Below are 23,163 nucleotides of genomic sequence, written 5' to 3'. Positions count from 1 at the left end.
AAAATACTTTATGCTGGTTTCATGTGGAACTCTGAACAGGACAATTCAGTTCTGTACTTCCTGGAGGCTTCCCTGGTGGCTCAGAGGTTAAAGCATCTGCCTGCAATGCAGGAGACCTGGGTTCGATCCCTGGGTCGGGAAGATCCCCTGGAGGAGGAAATGGCAACCCACTCCAGTATTCTTGCCTGGAGAATCTCATGGATGGAGGAGCCTGGTGGGCTAAAGTCCACAGGGTCACAAAGGGTCGGACACGACTGAGTGACTTCACTCACTTCCTGGAGGCACAGCCTGGCACTGCAGTAAGACTTCCACAGTGAAAAAGAAGTGTTCCAACAGCGTGCTTTGCTGTTGAAGATAGTAATAGTTAGAAACTTATTCCCAGAGGTAGAGATGCTACAGAAAGCACAGGAAGGTTTTTTAGGGTATTTAGAACAGGGGAAATATTGCCGTAAAATAGTGGTTGATAAGAAAGATGAAAGTGAAAGGGGGGAAATTGAAGCCTGAGTAGCAGGTTCAAATATTCATTATTAACCAGGCCTTGAAACAGTCTATAGTTAATCAAGAAGAAATTAAAAACCAAGGACCTGGAAAGCCCCCAGTATTTTAAGGGATGAGGGATTGTAAATATAGCTATTCAAGCTGGAAGGACAGGTTTAAGAATCCCAGAAGATACGGAGATAAAATCCAACCGCAAACTGAGGCACTCCCCGATATTTACTGGCTTAGTATTGGAAGAGGACGCCATACTCAGTGCCCAGAAAACAAATAGTTTTGGAGGGGGAACAGTTCTCTTTGTTTGGGTAAATAAATTTGTAACTTCAGGAAAGAAATAATGAACTGCTAAATCAGAATGTTATAGCTTAATATTTTTTATTAAATCTAAGAACATATTTAATAACAAGGTTTGTAATCAAGCCACTTTTGTGTATTCTGTTTGTGTCTTAGGCTTAAGAGGATTTGAGTTCCTAAATGTAAAGATCTGTGTTTATTAGATATATAAAATTGCCTATGAGAAAGACTTTTCTAGCTTTTTATACTGACTTGTCAGGTGGTTTTTTTGTCATTCTAATTTAGAATGTTTGAGAGAATCTGATTAATTAAATGTGTAAATAACTGAATATTTATAAGAGTTGTCAAATATAAACAATAAATGAGCATCAATCAAAGAAGAAGTATAACTGATTGTTCTTATTTTGGTATAAAAATTCATAATAAAAATGGATTTTAAAAGGTATATTTTATTAAACTGAATATTAATCAAATTATAAGCAATTACAACTATGTTTTTCTGGATGCAAAAGCCCTTTTGGATAATAAAAGCTTACTTGAACCTCAAGTGGCTCATGGCTCTACTACTCCCTTGCTTGTGACTTTGAGCAAGTTACTCAACCTCATTGTTTCTTTTTCCTGTCTTTAATACGGAGATAATATTTCCGTATTATTTTGCAGGGCTGTTAAGAGGCTCAAATGAGGTATAAGAAAGCCCTTAGAACAATGTTTGGCATATACTAGGTGCTCAATAATTGAATATTATTCTATTACTGTGAATGTTAGGATTAAAAAATCTCAGTATACAATAAATAAATATAGCTCCACATCTCTGCTCTGATTCTTCTTCTCAGGTACTTGGCTTTTGAGACTCAACTATTATAACATTCTTTTACTTGAATAGTTTAAAATCATTTGTATTGTAGAGAGTTGGACTGTGAAGAAAACTGATCGCCGAAGAATTGATGCTTTTGAACTGTGGTGCTGGAGAAGACTCCTGAGAGTCCCTTGGACTGCAAAGAGATCCAACCAGTCCATTCTAAAGGAGATCAATCCTGGGTATCCATTGGAAGGACTGATGCTGAAGCTGAAACTCCAATACTTTGGCCACCTCATGTGACGAGTTGACTCACTGGAAAAGAGTCTGATGCTAGGAGGGATTGGGGGTGGGAGGAGACGGGAACGACAGAGGATGAGATGGCTGGATGGCATCACCGACTCAATGGACATGAGTTTGAGTGAACTCTGGGAGTTGGTGATGGACAGGGAGGCCTGGCATGCTGCGATTCATGGGGTTGCAAAGAGTTGGTCATGACTGAGTGACTAAACTGAACAAAATCCTTAAAAGAAAAACAGGTACATGTCTCTGTAGGGGCATTTGTACATGATGGTGATAGGGTCACCATAGGAAACTTGTAAAACAGCAGTCCCTAACATTTTGGCAGCAGGGACCAGTTTAGTGGAAGACAACTTCTCCACGGATGGCAGTAGTTGTTCAGGAAGTAATGCAAGCAATGGGGAGTGGCAGATGAAGCTTAGCTCAAGCACCCAGGGCTCATCTCCTGCTGTGCAGCCCAGTTCCTAACAAGATTTGGAGACCCCTGCTGAACAAATGATATAAATATTTGATTTCACAGGTAAAGTTAAGGATCGCTGCTATGTTCACTGGTTGCCAACAATTTGGTTAAAGCATGTGATAGCTATTGTAAATTATATGGCAAAATCAGGTGTGGGAACTTATGTCAAAGCTGAATTCCATTTTGATTTAGCAAGAGGCAATCGCACCATCCCTATAGTTTTGCTTTTCCTGAATATTGTATATTTAGAATCATGTAGTGTGTAGCCTTTTCTCCAGACTGGCTTCCTTAGTTTATCAGTAAGCTTTTAAGATTCATTCATGTTTTTTCATAGCATGACAGCTCATTTCTTTTCACTGCTGAAAATATTTTTTTTTTTTTACTGTGGATGTACTGCAGTTTATTCATTCACCTAAGGAAATCTTGGTTACTTCCTGGGAAAGGTTGGGGGTGGGAGGAGAAGGGGACAACAGAGAATGAGATGGCTGGATGGCATCACCGACTCTGTGGACATGAGTTTGAGTGTACTCCGGGAGTTGGTGATGGACAGGGAGGCCTGGCGTGCTGTGATTCATGGGGTCACGGAGAGTCGGACACGACTGAGCGACTGAACTGAACTGAATTGACTGAAATCTACTGTAAGGGCTTCCCTGGTGGTTCAGTGGTAAAGAATCTGCCTGCAATGGAGGAGTGAAAGATCTAGTCACTCAGTCACGTTGGTCTCTTTGCTATTCTATGGACCTGGAGCCCAGCAGGCTCCTCTGTCTATGGAATTCTCCAGGCAAGAATACTGAAGTGGGTAGCCATTCCCTTCTCCAGGGAATCTTCTTGACCCAGTGACTGAACCGGGTCTCCTGCATTGGAGGAAGATTCTTTACTGTCTGAGCCACTAGGGAAGCCTGCAATGGAGGACACACAGGTTCAATCCCTGGGTAGGCAAGATCCCTGGAGAAGGGAATGGCTACTCACCCCAGTATTTTTGCTTGGAAAATTTCATGGATAGAGGAGCCTAGTGGGCTCTAGTCCGTAGGGCCATGAGGAGTCATACCAGACTTAGCAACTAAACAACAACAGACAAGCTGTATTCTTGGTTCATCCTTTCCTGTACAAGAAAGGCAGAAAGAGTTAACAGGGAACTGCAAGGAGATCCAACCAGTCCATTCTAAAGGAGATCAATCCTGGGTGTTCACTGGAAGGACTGATGCTAAAGCTGAAACTCCAATAATTTGGCCACCTCATGTGACGAGTTGATTCACTGGAAAAGACTCTGACGCTGGGAGGGATTGGGGGCAGGAGGAGAAGGGGACGACAGAGAATGAGATGGCTGGATGGCATCACCGACTCGATGGACATGAGTTTGAGTGAACTCCGGGAGTTGGTGATGGACAGGGAGGCCTGGCGTGCTGTGATTCATGGGGTCGCAAAGAGTCGGACACGACTGAATGACTGAACTGAACTGAACTGAATAATATATAGCCACATCCTACGTTCTACCCACATCAGAAAATCTTTGTTCTACTAGAAATTGGAACGACATGGGAGGAGGGAGATAGGTTGCTATCGGATATCAAAGAGCAAGTTAAACTTGCTATTTGTGTAATGGTTAATGCGGCACTGTAACTCAGGTAGACAATTTATTAAGTCTGAAGAAGGTAGAGAGTGTAGTTAGCATAAATCCGTGGTTAAGAGACTCATGGAATATGGGAATCACGAACTCTGTCACTTGATGGTTGCTTATTTTGAATTAGTAGTCCATTTGTTACTACCAAATCATAGAATCAGCTGACATTTCACCTGTTTCAAGTTACCCACATCCTTCCAATACAGCTTCTCAACAAGACTCATTTGATTTTACTTTTCATAAGACTCCCAGGGAAGAGATTTTATGACTTCCCTTGTTAGTGCTTTCATAGCTGTCAGCCCACATCACCAGTAAATCTTTCCTGGTGTCTCTTAGGAAATCCCCTGAAAATTAATGAGTAACTAAATCTTGCTCCTGAGTGGGAGGAAATGATAATGAAATACAAGTCTGCTGAACCAAAAGTGAATGGAGCCTCAGTTTGTTATTTGATGTCTGAGCTTCCAGCGGTAGTGAAGCAACTCTGTAGGTGAGTCAAAGACTAGGAGGAGATGTGGTTGGCCCTGAACCACCCCCTTTGTTTCAGGGAGAGTCAAATGGAACTGTGCCAGGGAGTATTAATGTAAACAGAACCTCAGCTCTCTCTGGAACCCTTTAGAAAATTGGAGACAGCCATGGATATTGTATTCATCATTAAAAAATGTCATTGTAGAGAGATCTTAAGGAATACTCCCTCATTTTTAAATGAATATTTTAATGACTACTTTGAAATTATAACAAATAGTTCAGACTGGAATGGCTTATTAAAAAGTCAGGTTGTTGAGTCAGGGTTGGGGCAGATGGGACTGCTTTAGAAATGGCTGCGGTGGTGACATTGTAAGTAATGGCCATTAAGTTAAGGAAAATAAGGAAATACTCCAATGTATCTTCAAATGGAAGCTACTCATGGGGGAGAAAAAGATCAGATAAGAATAGAGATTGAAAATCAAGCTAAATCACTCCAGTTTTCTTGCCTGGAAAATTCCATGGGCAGAGGAGCCTGGCAGGCTCCATGGGGCCGCAAAGAGTCAGACACAACTGAGTGACTGAGCACAAATTCAGGTTATGTAACTCTCGGTAACTTAGTTAGTGGTGGAGAAGTGTTAAACAGCTATTGAAACACTCGAGAAAATGTCCAAGAGAATTATTGCAGTTCCTCTGCAGGGCTGGAGGAATAATGGATTGGACTAGGCCAGAAAAATTAGAGGGCAGAAGTTTAGTCTATAAAGAACTCTAGAATAAGGCCAAGGGACAGATGATTTAAGCAGTCTTAATGCGAGCAGGGTTTCGGGTGGAGTGAGGAAAAAAGACAGGCAAGATCTAAGTGTCAAGAGCTTAGCTCCAGGGACTTCCTTGGTGGTCCAGTGGTTAAGACTCCATGTTCCGAGGAGCAGCAGATAGGGGCCCAGGTTTGATCCCCGGTAAGGAAACTGGATCCTGCGTGCTGCAACTAAGACCTGGTTTAGCCAAAAAAAAAAAAAAAAAGACAACTAATTCTTTTTTAAAATTATTTTTTAATTGGACTATAATTGCTTTACAATGTTGTGTTAGTTTCTGCAGTACATCATGAATCAGCTATAAGTATACATACATCCCTCTCTCTTGAGTCCCCTCCTACTTCCCCATTCCATCCCTCTCAGTTCAGTTCAGTTCACTTCAGTTGCTCAGTTGTGTCCGACTCTCTGTGAACCCATGGACTGCAGCATGCCAAGCTTCCCTATCCATCGCCAACTCATAGAGCTTGCTCAAACTCAAGTCCATCGAGTCGGTGATGCCATCCAACCATCTCATCCTCTGACGTCCCTGTCTCCTTCTGCCTTCAATCTTGCAGCATCAGGGTCTTTCCCAATGAGTCAGTTCTTTGCATCAGGTGGCCAAAGTATTGGAGTTTCAGCTTCAGCAACAGTCCTCCCAATGAATATTCAAGACTGATCTCCTTTAGGATTGACTGGTTTGATCTCCTTGCAGTCTAAGGAACTCTCAAGAGTCTTCTCCATCCCCACAGTTCAAAAGCATCAATTCTTTGGTGCTCAGCTTTCTTTATAGTCCAACTCTCACATCCATACATGACTACTGGAAAAAACATAGCTTTGACTAGACAGACCATTGTTAGCAAAGTAATGTCTCTACTTTTTAATATACAGTCTAGGTTGGTCATAGCTTTTCTTCCAAGGAGCAAGCATCTCTTAATTTCATGGCTGTAGTCACCATCTGCAGTGATTTTGGAGCCCAAGAAAATAAAGTCTGTCACTGTTTCCATTGTTTCCCCATCTATTTGCCTTGAAGTAATGGGACCAGATGCCATGATCTTAGTTTTCTGAATGTTGAGTTTTAAGCCAAATTTTCCAATCTCCTCTTTCACTTCCATCAAGAGGCTCTTAGTTCTTCTTCACTTTATGCCATAAGGTTGGTGTCATCTGCATATCTAAGTTTATTGATATTTCTCCCAGCAATCTTGATTCCAGCTTGTGCTTCATCCAACCTGGCATTTCACATGATGTACTATGTATATAAGTTAAATAAGCAGGGTGACCCATCCCTCTAGATCATCACAGAACATTGAGCTGAGCTCCCTCTGTAATACAGCAGGTTCCCATTAGCTGTTTTACACATGGTAGTTTATATATATATATATATATATATATATTCCTAGGTGGCTCACTGGTAAAGAATCAGCTTGCCAACGCAGGAGACACAAGAGACACTTGTTTGATCCCCATGTCAGGAAGATTCCCTGGAGTAGGAAATGGCAACCCACTCCAGTATTCTTGCCTAGAAAATTCCATGGACAGAGAAGCCTGGCGGCCTACACTTCATGGGGTTGCAAAGAGTGGGACATGACTGAGCACTGCAAGCTTGCCATATAAAAAGCATAGCTCCAGTTCAAGCCCCAGGTTCGGGTTTCAGTCTTAGCAAAGGCAGTGAGGACAACAGCCCAAAGTTCTAAGTGGCAGAGAATCAGCACAGAAGCAGACAAGCAGGAGAGAGCCACCTCAGTGTGTGAGTGCTAAGTCACTTCAGCTGTGTCCAACTCTTTGTGACCCTATGGACTGCGGGCCTCCAGGCTCCTCTGGTCTTAAGGTGCTTTGGTGCAAATTAGTGAAAGTCACTCCTTCTCCCAGGAGGTGTTGCTCAATGTCAAGTCTCAAGTGTTGGTGTGAGCGAATTGTAGGCTGATGTCAGCTCCCAACAACCAGGGCACTCATGTGGGATCTGCTACACAAATGTGCACAGTGGCTCTCTGAAAGCAGTCACATTAGTGTACCAGTGCATCACTGGTTTTCATTCTGGGCCCCCATTGCATACTCACTGATTCAGAGTTTCTGGGGTAGGGTCCTGGAACCTGTATTTTATTCCTTAAAGTAAAAAAAGTATTATATATGTGTAAATTATGTATATAATTATACATAAATCTGTATATAAATATATACATATATATTATATATGTGTACATATATATATATATATAAAGTGTATCTTTTGTGTGCAAAAATAGTACCTGCCTATCGAAATCAAAATGAAATAAAAGTATACATGAAGACAAAACTGAAAGCCTACCTTCTCTTTTCTTCCCCTTTCTACCCCACTCCCAACTCCCTAGGATTAGCCATTCCTTATAGATTTTGTTTGTGCATATAGAAATGTATTCATGTTATCTGTGTTAACGTCTCATATGGGATTTAAAAAGTTGTGAAATAATATTCACAAAGTTGGAGGAAGGCATGGCAACCCACTCCAGTATTCTTGCCCGCAGAATCCCCACGGACAGAGAAGCCTGGCAGGCTGCAGTCCATAGGGTCGCACAGAGTTGGACACGACTGAAGTGACTTAGCTCTCATTCACCAAGTTTCTCTATGAATTTTCCACTCCTCTCATCATGAAGAGAAGCTTTGCCTACTCGGAACTCAGGTTTTTGGTTGTAGAGGTGAAGAAAATGAGCTAAAAGAAACAGAATTGGAAGGAGCCTGAGATGATTATATCAGTCAGAATCCTCGTGGGAAACAGATGGCACACTCAGGCTGGGGCATTGAAAAAAAGTTTGATTGAAGGATTGTTTACAGAGGGGTGGGCAGGGTTTAAAGGAGCTATCCAGAGGTGCGGAAGTACCCCAGGGCTAATAACACCTGTGAGCTGCTACCTCCTCCAGCCTCCTGCGGCAAGGAGTGGGGGCTGCCGCTGCTGCTGCTGAAACCCAGGCTGACAACTCAGCAGGGAGGGACCCTAGGGGAAAAAGAACTTGACCTCACTCTCCTCCCTTCCTTCTACTTCCTGCCAAGGCTCCCCACTGGCCCCTCGCAGTTGGAAGCCAGAAGACAAAGGGGCCTGGTGATATCATCCGTTTAGGTCAGCCTCAGAGCAGGCCACAAAGCAGGATAGCGGAGGAGGCTGGAGAGGCTGGGGGATGTCCAGCACCACATGTTTCTGAAAATATATATCTTAGCAGGCAGGAAGAGCAGTGGGAAACACTGCCAGAGCCCTTCAGACAAAGGAAAAGAGGGGTTGGGGTATTTAGAGAAAGCAGATCACTATGCTGTTGCTGCTGCTGGTGAGTGTGTGTGAGAGAGAGAGAAAGTGAGAATCGCTCAGTCATGTGGGACTATTTGCGACCCCAAATACAGTCCATGGAATTCTCCAGGCCAAAACACTGGAGTAGGTAACCTTTGCCTTCTCCGGGGGATCTTCCCAACCCAGGGATTGAACCCAGGTCTTCCACATTGCAGGCATATTCTTTACCAGCTGAGCCGTCAGGGAAGTCTAAGAGAGGTAAAAGAGATTTCTAAAGAAACTTGCTGTAGATAATAAATTGAATGATCTTAAATGGTTACACAACACTTCCCTAAAGAGTGGGTTTCTTTTTCAAATCTTCTGAAATACTGGTTTATTTTTCTCCATTTTCCCTTTCTCCTTGTTTAGAAATGTACAGATTTTTTTATACAAGGAGGTTCATAATGGCATATTCTTAGATGCAGAGAGAAAAGACTAGGAATAGACATTATACAAAAATGTTCACTGATTTAATTTCTAGAGAGTGATTTTTATTTCTTATTCTGTGAGTTTTAGCATTTTCCTAACTTTTGGCCATGAACATGCATTATTTTGCAGTAGCTCAGACTTGGGCCTAGGTCCTTTTCATTTTCTTTATCTGTACTCTTCCTGGGTGATCTTATCCATTCTCATGGGCTTAAATATCATCTATATGATGAAAACTCCCGTATTTCAATTTCTAGCCCTGCTTTCTCTCCTGAGAGACTTATATGCCAGCTGCTCCCTGACATCACCCCTGGGTTGTCTAATAGACAATCTCAAAGTCAACCTGTCTGCAACAGAGGACTTGACTTACCCCTTCTCCCTCTAATTGCCTGACCTCTACTTCCTCAGCCTTGGAGGTTTAAAAATTATATTTTACATAGTCAATCCACACGGTACAAAATGTAAAAGGTACAAAAGGTTAATTGTTATAAAAGTAGTGCCTGTCTTAGCCCAGCTTTTCTTTCTCTGTTCCTTATCTGTCCAGTTTTCCACCCTTAAAACATTGTCTGAGGTTTTCATCTTCTTTATGCATGCAAATATATGTGAATAAACATTTAAAAATTTTATATACTAGTTAGCATTTTTTATCTGCTGCTCAACATCTTGCATTCTCTCTTAATAGCCCCTCTTGGAGATATTTCTCTACCAGTATAGATACAACTGTTCATTCTTTTTAACACCTACATAGATGGTACCATGGGCTTCCCAGGTGGCGCCAGCAGTAAAAAACCCACTAACCAGTGCAGGAGGCCTGAGAGACGTGGGTTCCATCCCTGACTCAGGAAGATCCCCTGGAGAAGGGCATGGCAACCCACCCCAGTATTCCTGCCTGGAGAATCCCATGGACAGAGGAGTCTGGCAGGCTACAGTTCATAGGGTTGGACGTGACTGAAGCTACTCAGCAGGCAAGCAGCATTCCATTATGTGAATAGGGTTAAGTTTTTTTGAACAAGACCTTATCTTGAGGCTAGACTATTTGCATTCCAGTTAACATTATGTGCAATAAAAATTAGACCATTTCAAGCTTCAGTTCAGTTCAGTCACTCAGTCGTGTCTGACTCTCCGCTACCCCATGAATCACAGCACGCCAGGCCTCCCTGTCCATCACCAACTCCCAGAGTTCACACAAACTCATGTCCATTGAGTTGGTGATGCCATCCAGCCACCTCATTCTCTGTCGTCCCCTTCTCCTCCCGCCCCCAATCCGTCCTAGCATCAGAGTCTTTTTTAGTGAGTCAACTCATCGCATGAGGTGGCCAAAGTATTGGAGTTTCAGCTTCAGCATCAGTCCTTCTAATGAACACCCAGGATCGATCTCCTTTAGAATGGACTGGTTGGATCTCCTTGCAGTCCAAGGGACTCTCAAGAGTCTTCTCCAGCACCACAGTTCAAAAGCATCAATTCTTTGGCGATCAGCTTTCTTCACAGTCCAACTCTCACATCCATACATGACCACGGGAAAAACCATAGCCTTGACTAGATGGACCTTGGTTGGCAAAGTAATGTCTCTGCTTTTTAATATACTATCTAGGTTGGTCATAACGTTCCTCCCAAGGAGTAAGCATCTTTTAATTTCCTGGCTGCAATCAGCATCCGCAGTAATTTTGGAGCCCAGAAAAATAAAGTCTGACACTGTTTCCACTGTTTCTCCATCTATTTCCCATGAAGTGATGGGACCAGATGCCATGATCTTTGTTTTCTGAATGTTGAGCTTCAAGCCAACCTTTTCACTCTCCTCTTTCACTTTCATCAAGAGGCTTTTGAGTTCCTCTTCACTTTCTGCCATAAGGGTGGTGTCATCTGCATATCTGAGGTTATTGATCTTTCTCTCGGCAATCTTGATTCCAGCTTGTGCTTCTTCCAGCCCAGCGTTCCTCATGATGTACTCTGCATAGAAGTTAAATAAGCAGGGTGACAATATACAGCCTTGACATACTCCTTTTCCTATTTGGAACCAGTCTGTTGTTCCATGTCCAGTTCTAACTGTTGCTTCCTGACCTGCATACAGGTTTCTCAAGAGGCAGGTCAGATGGTCTGCTATTCCCATCTCTTTCAGAATTTTCCACAGTTTGTTGTGATCCACACAGTTAAAGGCTTTGGCATAGTCAATGAAGCAGAAATAGATGTTTTTCTGGAACTCTCTTGCTTTCTCCATGATCCAGCGGATGTTGGCAATTTGATCTCTGGTGCCTCTGCCTTTTCTAAAACCTACTTGAACATCTGAAAGTTCACGGTTCACACATTGCTGAAGCCTGGCTTGGAGAATTTTAAGCATCACTTTACTAGAGTGTGAGATGAGTGCAGTTATGCAGTAGTTTGAGCATTCTTTGGCATTGCCTTTCTTTGGGATTGGAATGAAGACTGACCTTTTCCAGTCCTGTGGCCACTGCTGAGTTTTCCAAATTTGCTGGCATATTGAGTGCAGCACTTTCACAGCATCATCTTTCAGGATTGGAAATAGCTCAACTGGAATTCCATCACCTCCACTAGCTTTGTTCATAGTGATGCTTTCTAAGGCCCACTTGACTTCACATTCCAAGATGTCTGGCTCTAGATGAGTGGTCATGCCATTGTGATTATCTTGGTTGTGAAGATTTTTTTTGTACAGTTCTTCTGTGTATTCTTGCCATCTCTTCTTAATTTCTTCTGCTTCTGTTAGGTCCATCCCATTTCTGTCCTTTATCGAGCCCATCTTTGTATGAAATGTTCCCTGGGTATCTCTAATTTTCTTGAAGAGATCTCTTGTTTTTCCTATTCTGTTTTTTCCCTCTCTTTCTTTGCATTGATCGCTGAGGAAGGCTTTCTTATCTCTCCTTGCTATCCTTTGGAACTCTGCATTCAGATGCTTATATCTTTCCTTTTCTCCTTTGCTTTTCGCTATTCTTCTTTTCACAGCTATTTGTAAGGCCTCCTCAGACAGCCATTTTGCTTTTTTTTTTATTATACAACTGTTTTGTTTTTTTCACCCACCAATATATTGTGGGCATTCACCTATATTGGTGCACACAGAATTGCCACTTTCTTTTTAATCACAGCCTTCACATTTTATAATATGGATGTGCCATAATTCACCCAACTGCACCTTTGTTTATGAGCACTCAGTTTTCTCCAGTCTTTTGCTTTCATAAGCAATGGTGTGATGGACATCTCCCTCTAATTCCCTGAGGCAGTGTTCAACACATCTTATATCTTTTTCTCTAGAGAACACAGCCAGCCTGCAGTTCACAAGTTCCCCTCTATCATCATAGTACAGGCAGAAGAGTAAATCAGTAGCAAAGAGCCCTCACCGCAGTAAGAATTGCAGGACTGAGCAAATAGAGAAACAATCCCAACATCACAGCTCACTAGTAGCAGACATTTTGAGGAAATGTCTTGGTGAAAAGCAAAGTTATTTCAGAAATCCATTGATGAAGACTTTGTCTGAATTTGTTAAAAATTCTGATTAAAAAATAGACTACCCAAAGTAGGAATTGATTAATTATTTTCTACAATTGGCGTTGGCCAGTACAATTCAAATTCGAATCCTAAATACACACACACACACACATGTATATATTTTCCCCTAAAACTGACTATATTGCAAATCGTATATGGGTCTTATTTTCTGGATTCTCAATTAATCCTGTAAGTTATCTTTAATACAATCCCAAGTTAATTCTCATAGATAATCTTATGAGAACGGGAACACAAGCAATCTTAACTGACAAGTGGAGGTCTGGGCATTTTAGGTCAACCACATGCCTTTGGAAGTGGTGTATTTATAAGACATGTTGCTTTCTGTCAATGGCAGGCATTTTCCATAGGCTGTCAGCTCTGAAAAGGCCTGGTGGCAGTGTTAACTCCCAGTATAGGCAGGCTGGGATTCAAAGACATAAAATCAATTTGTTAGTGGGAGGGTTCTGGGATGCCCAGAGAGGGCTATGGTGCAGAGGAAAATGCTAGGGCATTGAGACAGTTGAAGAATAATTGGAAAGGCTGATTGACTTTAATGGACCTACTCGGGGTACCTTACTTTCCAGGTTAAAAACAGTATTGGACCCAGAGGCTGAGGAAGGAGGACATTAAACAGATCTAATTTTAAATGTTGGAGGACTTCAGGTATAGGAACCTTGCTGGAATATTCTTAGTGGCTTATTTCATTTTGTGGTGTAGTACTTTCTGGAAGACTGTGAGAAAAGCAAGACTTTGATTTTCAGCCTTGAAATAACTATACACAGTTATATACCATACAGATACTGTAGAAGATAAACACATATTCCACCACCTTCCTCTTTTATTATAAAACCCCCAGTTTCTGTAGGTAATTAATCTTTTCCCACTCTACCTCTCATGAAGCCAGTCATAGTAATTCTGTTTCTGTTGCTACTGATTGGTTTAGGAATATCTATGTGATTTGGTTCTGAGCCGTGAGATCTGAGGAGACACTGCCTGGGACATTTCTGAGTCAGGTTTCTTTCTTCTTAAAAAGAGACACAGGAAGAACAGATACAATTGTTCATATATGGCAGCCATCTTGCAACCATGTGGCAGCTCACCTGAAGACAAAGTTGACATGAGGGAATGGCAGAGTTCAGAGCTAGGAAATATCTACATCCATGATGGGACACTGAGCAACTGAATGGAGTAGCCCTGGAGCTGTCTGTTTGTTGATTCCTTATTATGTGAGATAATAAATGTTCATCATTTAAGGCAGTCAAGTCAAGCTTTCTGTTGCTGCTGCTGCTGCTAAGTCACCTCAGTCGTGTCCGACTCTGTGTGATCCCATAGACGGAAGCCCACCAGGCTCCCCCGTCCCTGGGATTCTCCAGGCAAGAATACTGGAGTGGGTTGCCATTTCCTTCTCCAATGTGTGAAAGTGGAAAGTGAAAAGTGAAAGTGAAGTCTCTCAGTGGTGTCCGACCCTTAGCGACCCCATGGACTGCAGCCTACCAGGCTCCTCCATCCATGGGATTTTCTAGGCAATAGTACTGGAGTGGCTTGCCATTGCCTTCTCTGTTTAAAGGCCAACTATCTGATATACTTTCCTGAAGAATCCCTACAAATCACTTGATGGTAGTGTCTCGATAGGAAGTGAAATGAAGGAAATGAAAGGTCTTCTTTACACCCTGCTACAAAATTGTAAACGTGAGTGAAAAGGACTTCCATTATTTGCTAGGGAAAGCTTCAAGAGGTTTCCATAAATTTTAGCATTCTGAAGACAACTGTATGTGCGTGTTATGTATTCGTGATTTAAAATCTAATGAGAGCTCTCTTCCTACTTTTGTTTTATCAGTATAAGTGAATGTTTCAAAGCCACTGAAGTCATTATTTCTTGAAAGGGCACTAGATGAAGGAATGAAGATAGCTAATGTCAGTGAGTGCTCACTAAGCCCTGGGCATACGCTAAGTACTTTACGTAAGTTACCTTCATTGTTCTTAAAAACAAACCTATGAAGTAGGTTCTGTTATCATTCTCATTTTTTCCAGGAACGACATTATGGCTGAGAGACTGTATGTAAGTTGCCTAAATTCACAAGTAAGTAGTAAAAACTGAGGTCTGAACCTGGGGTCTCTGTGACTCCAAACCCCAGACACTGAAGCCTTACATGGGGCACAAGGACATATTGGCCACTTTCCAGAATCTTCCTTTGGCTGTTTTCCTTCACAGACCCAGAAGCAATGTCTGGAGGTTCCCTTGTTAGTTATGCAAACAGTCAATCTGGTTACACAATAAAGGAGAGAGGCCAATTCTGGCACTAATTTTAGGGCAAACCACAGATGTCTTTGATGTTTTCATTGTACATGAGAACAGAGCCAGTGATCCGACAGCTGCTGGCAGCTCTGATCAAATATGCAGAATATTAAGGCAGCTTTATCTCAGCGCCTAATTACAGCTGGCACAGAGGAAATTTATTTTGCAAACGGGGAGATGTCAAATGGTATAAATGCAATATATAACCAAATATGATTGCCTCATCCTATTTTCTCAGGGCTGTCCAATTACAGAGCACTTTTTTGGGAAAGTGTTTATTAAATGATGTTCCTCTCAACTTGCATAACCCAACTTTGTATTAAATATTATCGTAACAGCTCAACTACCTTATTGTCTTATACTTCAATTTATTTTCTTCAAATATAAAACACATCCAGCACTTAATTTCAAAAACAAATGTAATTATGACATTCTTGTCTAGTCCAGATTTTTACACCCAAGTCACAAATGTAATAGTAGTAGGGCCATAATTTAATGTCTTTTACTATCAAAAATTTTTTCATATTTTGTAATGACAGAGAAACAGCTTTATAATACCAATAAGGGACAAAGAGCTAATACTTGGCTAACAAATACCCATAATCATAGCTGGAAGAGGCTGACAAACGTGCTTCACATGTTTGGCCAAAGATGCTGCAAGCTGTGTGAGGCTGGAACAAATGCTCCCAGATTTCCTTTGCGGAGGGGCTTGCGGGCCAGCTGTAGGAGAGCCCTCGAGCTATTTTCTCCTTCAGGGTCCATCTCGGCAGTGGAGACCTCCAGGTTGATGCTGTGCCGTTTCAGGGACTGAGTAAAGCAGCGGTACAGAGACTGGGCACTCAGCCTGGGGTGGGAACTCAGAGGGGCGAGCCTCTCAACCTTCCCCCGTCCCTTTCGCTTCAGTGTTGCTCTCTCATAAGCATCTTTAATCCTAGAGTCCATCTCCACATTTCTCAGCATCTGTTTTTTGATAACCCAGCCTGTGACATGGTGTAAACTGAATCACCTTAAAACAGCTCTACTTTTGACCGGGGCAGCGGGGGGAGTGATCTTTCAGCCACTGTTAGAGAGTAGACTACATGCTGCATTGAAGTCCATCGATGACTTTCCTTATTAAATTGCCACATTAAAATTTATCAATCAGTTATATATCAGAATTTAATTTTTCTCAATACACTGAAAGGCATTGCTAAAACAGTATTCCTTTTTCTTTTTAAAAAACTCTTTCTTGACTTCCATGGAGCATCTGACACTCTAAGCCTCTCTCTCCTTAAACCTTTTCCCTTTCATTTAAAAGAAGAAATATACTTCTGACTGCTCCATTTATAATCTGTACTTGCTGCCTGCCTTACAATGCTGTACCCCAAGTTTCTGTTCTTGACCTTTGCTCTTCTCCCTGCACTCACTTCTCCCAGAACACATGGCTTCATCATCTGCGTAGATAATGGTTGTATCCCTTTTCAAGTTTATGATTCAGGCCTTGTTGCTGAGCTCCAGAGCCATATAGCTTCCCCAAACAAATATACCCCCAAATGGAATGTTTTATCTCCACATCCTTCCTTCCCAAACACCCCAAAATGTAAATAACCAACGATGGTTACATATTCATCCTCCAAAAGTCCAGTATCCAGGAATAGTACCACTAGTCACTCACCCTGTTATGTTAGCTTGAATATGGGGAACAGCCTAGACTTCCTCCCATAAACTCAATCCAAGCAGCCCTGAGATGTTAGATTCTCCTTTCTAATCAGCTTGAGTCATTTCACCTCCTTCTTTCCACTGTCTTTCGTCCCCTCTTCCATGGGTGGCTTAAAGTCTCCAAGACTGTCCTATAACCCCTTTTCCTTAAACTCATCCTCTCTTTCTCTACCATCTGATCAACCTATGTCACTGCTGAAAATCTCAGGCGGCCAGCTTAACACACATGATTCTTAATGAAAAGTGAAAGTGAAAGTTGCTCAGTCATGTCCAGCTCTTTGTGACCCTATGGACTAAACAGTCCATGGAATTCTATAGGCCAGAATACTGGAGTGAGTACTTTCGCTTCTCCAGGGGATCTTCCCAATCCAGGAATCAAACCCAAGTCTCCCTCATTGCAGGTGGATTCCTTACCAGCTGAGCCACCAGGGAAGCCCAAGAATACTGGAGTAGCCTATCCCTTTTCCAGAAGATCTTCCTGACCCAGGAATTGAACTAGGGTCTATTGCATTGCAGGCAGATTCTTTACCAGCTGAGCTATCAGGGAAGCCCCACTTAATGAAAAGGGCATTATTTATCTAGTCTAGTTGTCAATCATTCTTCTGGGTCTACCCTGAGTCCTGGGCATAAATGCATCAGATGGTGCCTTAACAAGATGTGGCTCCCTCTGCCTTCTGTTCCCCCTCATGTTGTCTTAAACTAATTCTTCCCCTTAAAACCTCAGCTTCTGCTGAGACCACCTTTGGAAACATCTTCCCAGACCCTCCTCCCCTCACACCTGAGTACATATCTATCAGGGCATTTATCATACTGTGAAGGTACTTGTCCATTCAAACTGGTCCACAAAACTCTTGGACAGAGAATAGGGGTTATACCTTATTGGAGTTTAGTGAAAGTCAAAGTCTCTCAGTCATGTCCAATTCTTTGCGACCCCATGGACTATACAGTCCATGGGAATTCTCCAGGTCAGAATAATGGAGTGGGTAGCCATTCCCTTCTCCAGGGGATCTTACCAACCCAGGGATTGAACCCGGGTCTCCCGCATGGCAGGTGGATTCTTTACCAGCTGTCTTTATATCAGGATATATAGCATAGTGCCTGTCACATAGTAAGCTTCATAGTATGTTTGTGAGCTGCATGGAAACGAATCATATAAAAATGTGTTACTTTTCAGTGAACCATTTTAATGGTAAATCTGTAAAATGCACACACTTATTTGGACATTTTGCCATAGCATATTTTAGAAAAAGTTTTTATCAATATTATGTATTACACACACACACACTGATTAGCAACATTTACATTGGTTTTCACTTTAAAAATTATTTATAACAAAATATGGATATATATAAATTATATATAATATAAAATTATATTAGATTAATTTTATATTATATGCTTATTAGATGCATATGTTATATAATATAAATTATTTCTAAATGTTATGATATCTATATATAATAAAGTATACCTTATATGCCTCATTATTTATTATACATTTTAATATAAATTTATATAGCTATATAATATGCTATAAAATTATATGGAAAAATTTTAAAATATTTATTATAAGTAATTTTATATGTAATAAAAATTATTATAGTATAGTTCTGAAAAGAATCTACATTAGCATCTACACTAGCTAATGATCTACATTGGCTACTAATCTACATGTTGCTAATGAGGACTTTTGAGTAGGTGTAGTGTGTTTTGTGGAGTAGCTGACACACAGTTTCCACCTCTTCAAATTGATTGTCAACATATGGGTAAATAACAATCTGCTGACTTTGAAAAATTAGTTATAATCCATTTTACATAATGCATGCAAAGCATGGCAGGCAATGGCCCATAATTGAAGGATTAGTTATGGGCCTTAGGGTGGTTTTTAAAATTCACAGGCTGATAGAATGTTCCATCCCATATGGACCCAGAATATTCTCATCAGGGAGTTTCCAGTACTCCCTTTCCTCTTACAGAATATGACATGTGCTGGGTACCAGGGGAGAGAGAAGGGCTCCATCCATCAGCCCAGCAGCTGGAGATCTTCCCTGATGATAAGGGGGGCAGGAGGCTGAAAGTGCCTTAGAAGAATCTTATGGGGCCTGAAATGGAACGAATCTTTAAAACCACTTAGGTCAGTTCTAATTTTTCTGCTATCAAAGTCACGCTGCAGCGTCTTCTTGTCTCCTGCCTGAACCTTGCATCCTGCTAAAATTGCTCTATGTGCACTGCTGCCTTCAGATCTTAATGGCTTGCCAGTGTGGAATAAGAGGCTGCCAGGTGACTGTTCTAGCTCTTACATAGCTTTCACTGACTTTCTCTCTTTACTCCCACCTGTCTGCATCCATCTATACCATTTCCTTTCAGCTTCTGTGCCTGCTCTTTTCTCCAGTTACTGCTTTCCTCTCCTGTTTGTCTTGGTCTGATAGAACCCTTTATGAATCTCCCAAAAGGGATCTTTCCAAGCCCCATTTTCACTGGTCTAATTTCAACCAGGCTGTACTGGTTAAGAAGTAGGAGAAAAGAAATTCTTGCTACTAATCCACATGGCCTGGGTAGGGGTGTGTTTTTATGAAATATTCTCATTATTATGAAATGCCTAACAAAGCAGTGATTTGGCAAGCCTGAAGTCACACACTGGGGCTCATAGCAACTTGCTTCTACTAGCAACATGAGGATTAGAAACACTTCCTTGCCAAGTGGCTTTGAATCAGCTAGAAGGTGGGGAACGATGCCTTTTGCAGAGGATGACAAGACTTTAAAGCATTTGTTAATTGTCCAAACCTTTATTTAGCGAGGCAAAATGTACACACATACATTAAAAATATTCCTTGGTTACTTATTAGGCTTTATGTTATTTTTTAAAAGAATGCTTGGTTTTGAGAGTAACACTTATAAGCCACCCCTCAGATATCTTTTCAAAATGAAGCTAAAAGATCATTTTTAAAGAATCAAGATAGCATATTTCTACAGTGATTTAGCTGAATCAAGAATGTGTTTCATTTTTTTTTTGGAAAGGAATCATTGACTAAAATTTAAATTATCTGCTTTCTCTAAATACCCAGAACAATTAAACAGAAAGAAATGGGGAGGGTTTTGCTGGGTATGTGTGGGGGGTGGAGGTGGGGCCTAAACTGAGAATGAAGTTTCTCGGAGAAAACCTACAAAATGGGCCAAGCACACATGGATTGCGTGATATCATTTAGTTGGAGAAGGAGTGCTGAGCATCATGCTGAACTCAGATGTCTTCCCCTAGGAGAAATGATCTCTCTTTTCCTGGAACGTCTGTAGCACTGAGAGTCTATTCCACCCTTTGGCACTTATCTTCTGCTCTCCTGTAACATTATCTCTTTTAGAAAATTTTTAGCTCTTCATTATGACAGTTCTCTTTTTTCACGGCTGATTTACCGAGCCTCTCCATTCATTCCAGGTTGCCTGAGGCAGCTCTGATTTATACCTGTTGCCATGGTGTAATTAATTTTTAATAGTGCCCCTTTCAGTCTCAAAAACATTCCTGGTTTGGATAATAACCTATAAAGTTACCGTAGTCTTATCCTACCTATACCAGAGTCTCCTGTGCAGGAAATAGCACACTCTACTAGCGTGGCAGAGAGGAGCTACCCCACGCCCAAGGTCAGGGGCGGCGACCCAGAGGAGCAACGCCACATCCGAGGAGCCGCGGCTGCGTGGGCACAGGAGGGCTGAGTGGAGCTACTCCACGGTCAAGGTCAGGAGGGATCACTTCGTCCAAGGTAAGGAGCAGTGGCTGCACTTTGCTGGAGCAGCCATGAAGAGATACCCAAGGTAAGAGAAACCCAAGTAAGATGGTAGATGTTGCGAGAGGGCATCAGAGGGCAGACACTGAAATCACAATCACAGAAATCTAGCCAATCTGATCACACAGACAACAGCCTTGTCTAAGTCAATGAAACTAAGCCATGCCGTGTGGGGCCACCCAAGACGGACGGGTCATGGTGGATAGGTCTGACAGAATGTGGTCCACTGGAGAAGGGAATGGCAAACCACTTCAGTATTCTTGCCTTGAGAATCCAATGAACAGTATGAAAAGAAAAATGATAGGATACTGAAAGAGGAACTCCCCAGGTTGGTAAGTGCTCAATATGCTACTGGAGATCAGTAGAGAAATAACTCCAGAAAGAATGAAGGGATGGAGCCAAAGCAAAACCAATAACCAGTTGTGGATGTGACTGGTGATAGAAGCAAGGTCCGAGGCCATAAACGGCAATATTGCATAGGAACCTGGAATGTTAGGTCCATGAATCAAGGCAAATTGGAAGTGGTCAAAAAGGAGAAGACAAGAGTGAACATCGACATTCTAGGAATCAGTGAACTAAAATGAACTGGAATGGGTAAATTTAACTCAGATGACCATTATATCTACTACTGTGGGCAGGAATTCCTTAGAAGAAATGGAGTAGCCATCACAGTCAACAAAAGAGTCTGAAATGTACTTGGATGCAATCTCAAAAACGACAGAATGTTCTCTGTTCGTTTCCAAGGCAAACCATTCAATATCACGGTAATCCAAGCCTATGCCTCAACCAGGAACGCTGAAGAAGCTGAAGTTGAATGGTTCTATGAAGACCTACAAGATTAGAACTAACACCCCAAAAAAGATGTCCTTTTCATTATAGGCGACTGGAATGCAAAAGTAGGACGTTAAGAAACAACTGGAGTAACAGGCAAATTGGCCTTGGAGTATGGAATGAAGTAGGGCAAAGGTTAATAGAGTTTTGCCAAGAGAATGCACTGGTCATAGCAAACACCCTCTTCCAACAACACAAGAGAAGACTCTACACATGGACATCACCAGATGGTCGACACTGAAGTAAGACTGATTATATTCTTTGCAGCCAAAGATGGAAAAGCTCAATAAAGTTAGCAAAAACAAGACCAGGAGCTGACTGTGGCTCAGATCATGAACTCCTTATTGCCAAATTCAGACTGAAATTAAAGAAAGTTGAGAAAACCACTAGACCATTCAGATATGACCTAAATCAAATCCCTTATGATTATACAGTGGAAGTGAGAAATAGATTTAAGGGACTAGATCTGATAGACACAGTGCCTGATGAACTCTGGACGGAGGTTCGTGACATTGTACAGGAGATAGGAACCAAGACCATCCCCATGGAAAAGAAATGCAAAAAAGCAAAATGGCTGTCTGAGGAGGCCTTACAAATAGCTGTGAAAAGAAGAGAAGTGAAAAGCAAAGGAGAAAAGGAAAGATATAAGCATCTGAATGCAGACTTCCAAAGAATAGCAAGGAGAGATAAGAAAGCCTTCCTCAGCGATCAATGCAAAGAAATAGAGGAAAACAATAGAATGGGAAAGACAAGAGATCTCTTCACGAAAATTAGAGATACCAAGGGAACATTTCATGCAAAATGGGCTCAATAAAGGACAGAAATGGTATGGACCTAACAGAAGCAGAAGATATTAAGAAGAGGTGGCAAGAGCACACAGAAGAACTGTACAAAAAAGATCTTCACGACCAAGATAATCACGATGGCGTGATCACTCACCTAGAGCCAGACATCTTGGAATGTGAAGTCAAGTGGGCCTTAGAAAGCATCACTACAAACAAAGCTGGTGGAGGTGATGGAATACCAGTTGAGCTATTTCCAATCCTGAAAGATGATGCTATGAAAGTGCTGCACTCAATATGCCAGCAAATTTGGAAAACTCAGCAGTGGCCACAGGACTAGAAATGTTCAGTTTTCATTCCAATCACAAAGAAAGGCAATGCCAAAGAATGCTCAAACTACTGCACAATTGCACTCATCTCACATGCTAGTAAAGTCATGCTCAAAATTCTCCAAGCCAGGCTTCAGCAATACATGAACCATGAACTTCCAGATGTTCAAGAGGTTTTATAAAAGGCAGAGGAACCAAAGATCAAATTGCCAACATGTGCTGGATCATGGAAAAAGCAAGCGAGCTCCAGAAAAACATCTATTTCTGCTTCATTCACTATGCCAAAGCCTTTGACTGTGTGGATCACAATAAACTGAGGAAAATTCTGAAAGAGATGGGAATACTAGATTACCTGACCTGCCTCTTGAGAAACCTGTATGCAGGTCAGGAAGCAACAGTTAGAACTGTACATGGAACAACAGACTGGTTCCAAATAGGAAAAGGAGTACGTCAAGGTTGTATATTGTCACCCTGCTTGTTTAACTTATATGCAGAGTACATCATGAGAAACACTGGGTTGGAGGAAGCACAAGCTGGAATCAAGATTGCTGGGAGAAATATCAATAACCTCAAATATGCAGATGACACCACCCTTATGGCAGAAAGTGAAGAGGAACTCAAAAGCCTCTTGATGAAAGAGGAGAGTGGAAAAAGTTGGCTTACAGCTCAACATTCAGAAAACTAAGATCATGGCATCTGGTCCCATCACTTCATGGCAAATAGATGGGGAAACAGTGGAAACAGTGGCTGACTTTATTTTTCTGGGCTCCAAAATCACTGCAGATGCTGATTGCAGCCAGGAAATTAAAAGACGCTTACTCCTTGACAGGAAAGTTATGACTAACCTAGATAGTATATTAAAAAGCAGAGACATTACTTTGGCAACAAAGGTCCATCTAGTCAAGGCTATGGTTTTTCCATTGGTCGTGTATGGATGTGAGAGTTGGACTGTGAAGAAAGCTGAGCATTGAAGAACTGATGCCTTTGAACTGTGGTGTTGGAGAAGACTCTTGAGAGTCCCT

Source organism: Moschus berezovskii, chromosome 18, assembly GCF_049115385.1.
Source record: "Moschus berezovskii isolate FMDL1 chromosome 18, NW_MosBer_1.0, whole genome shotgun sequence".
Taxonomy (NCBI): domain Eukaryota; kingdom Metazoa; phylum Chordata; class Mammalia; order Artiodactyla; family Moschidae; genus Moschus; species Moschus berezovskii.
This window is presented reverse-complemented; position numbering follows the sequence as displayed.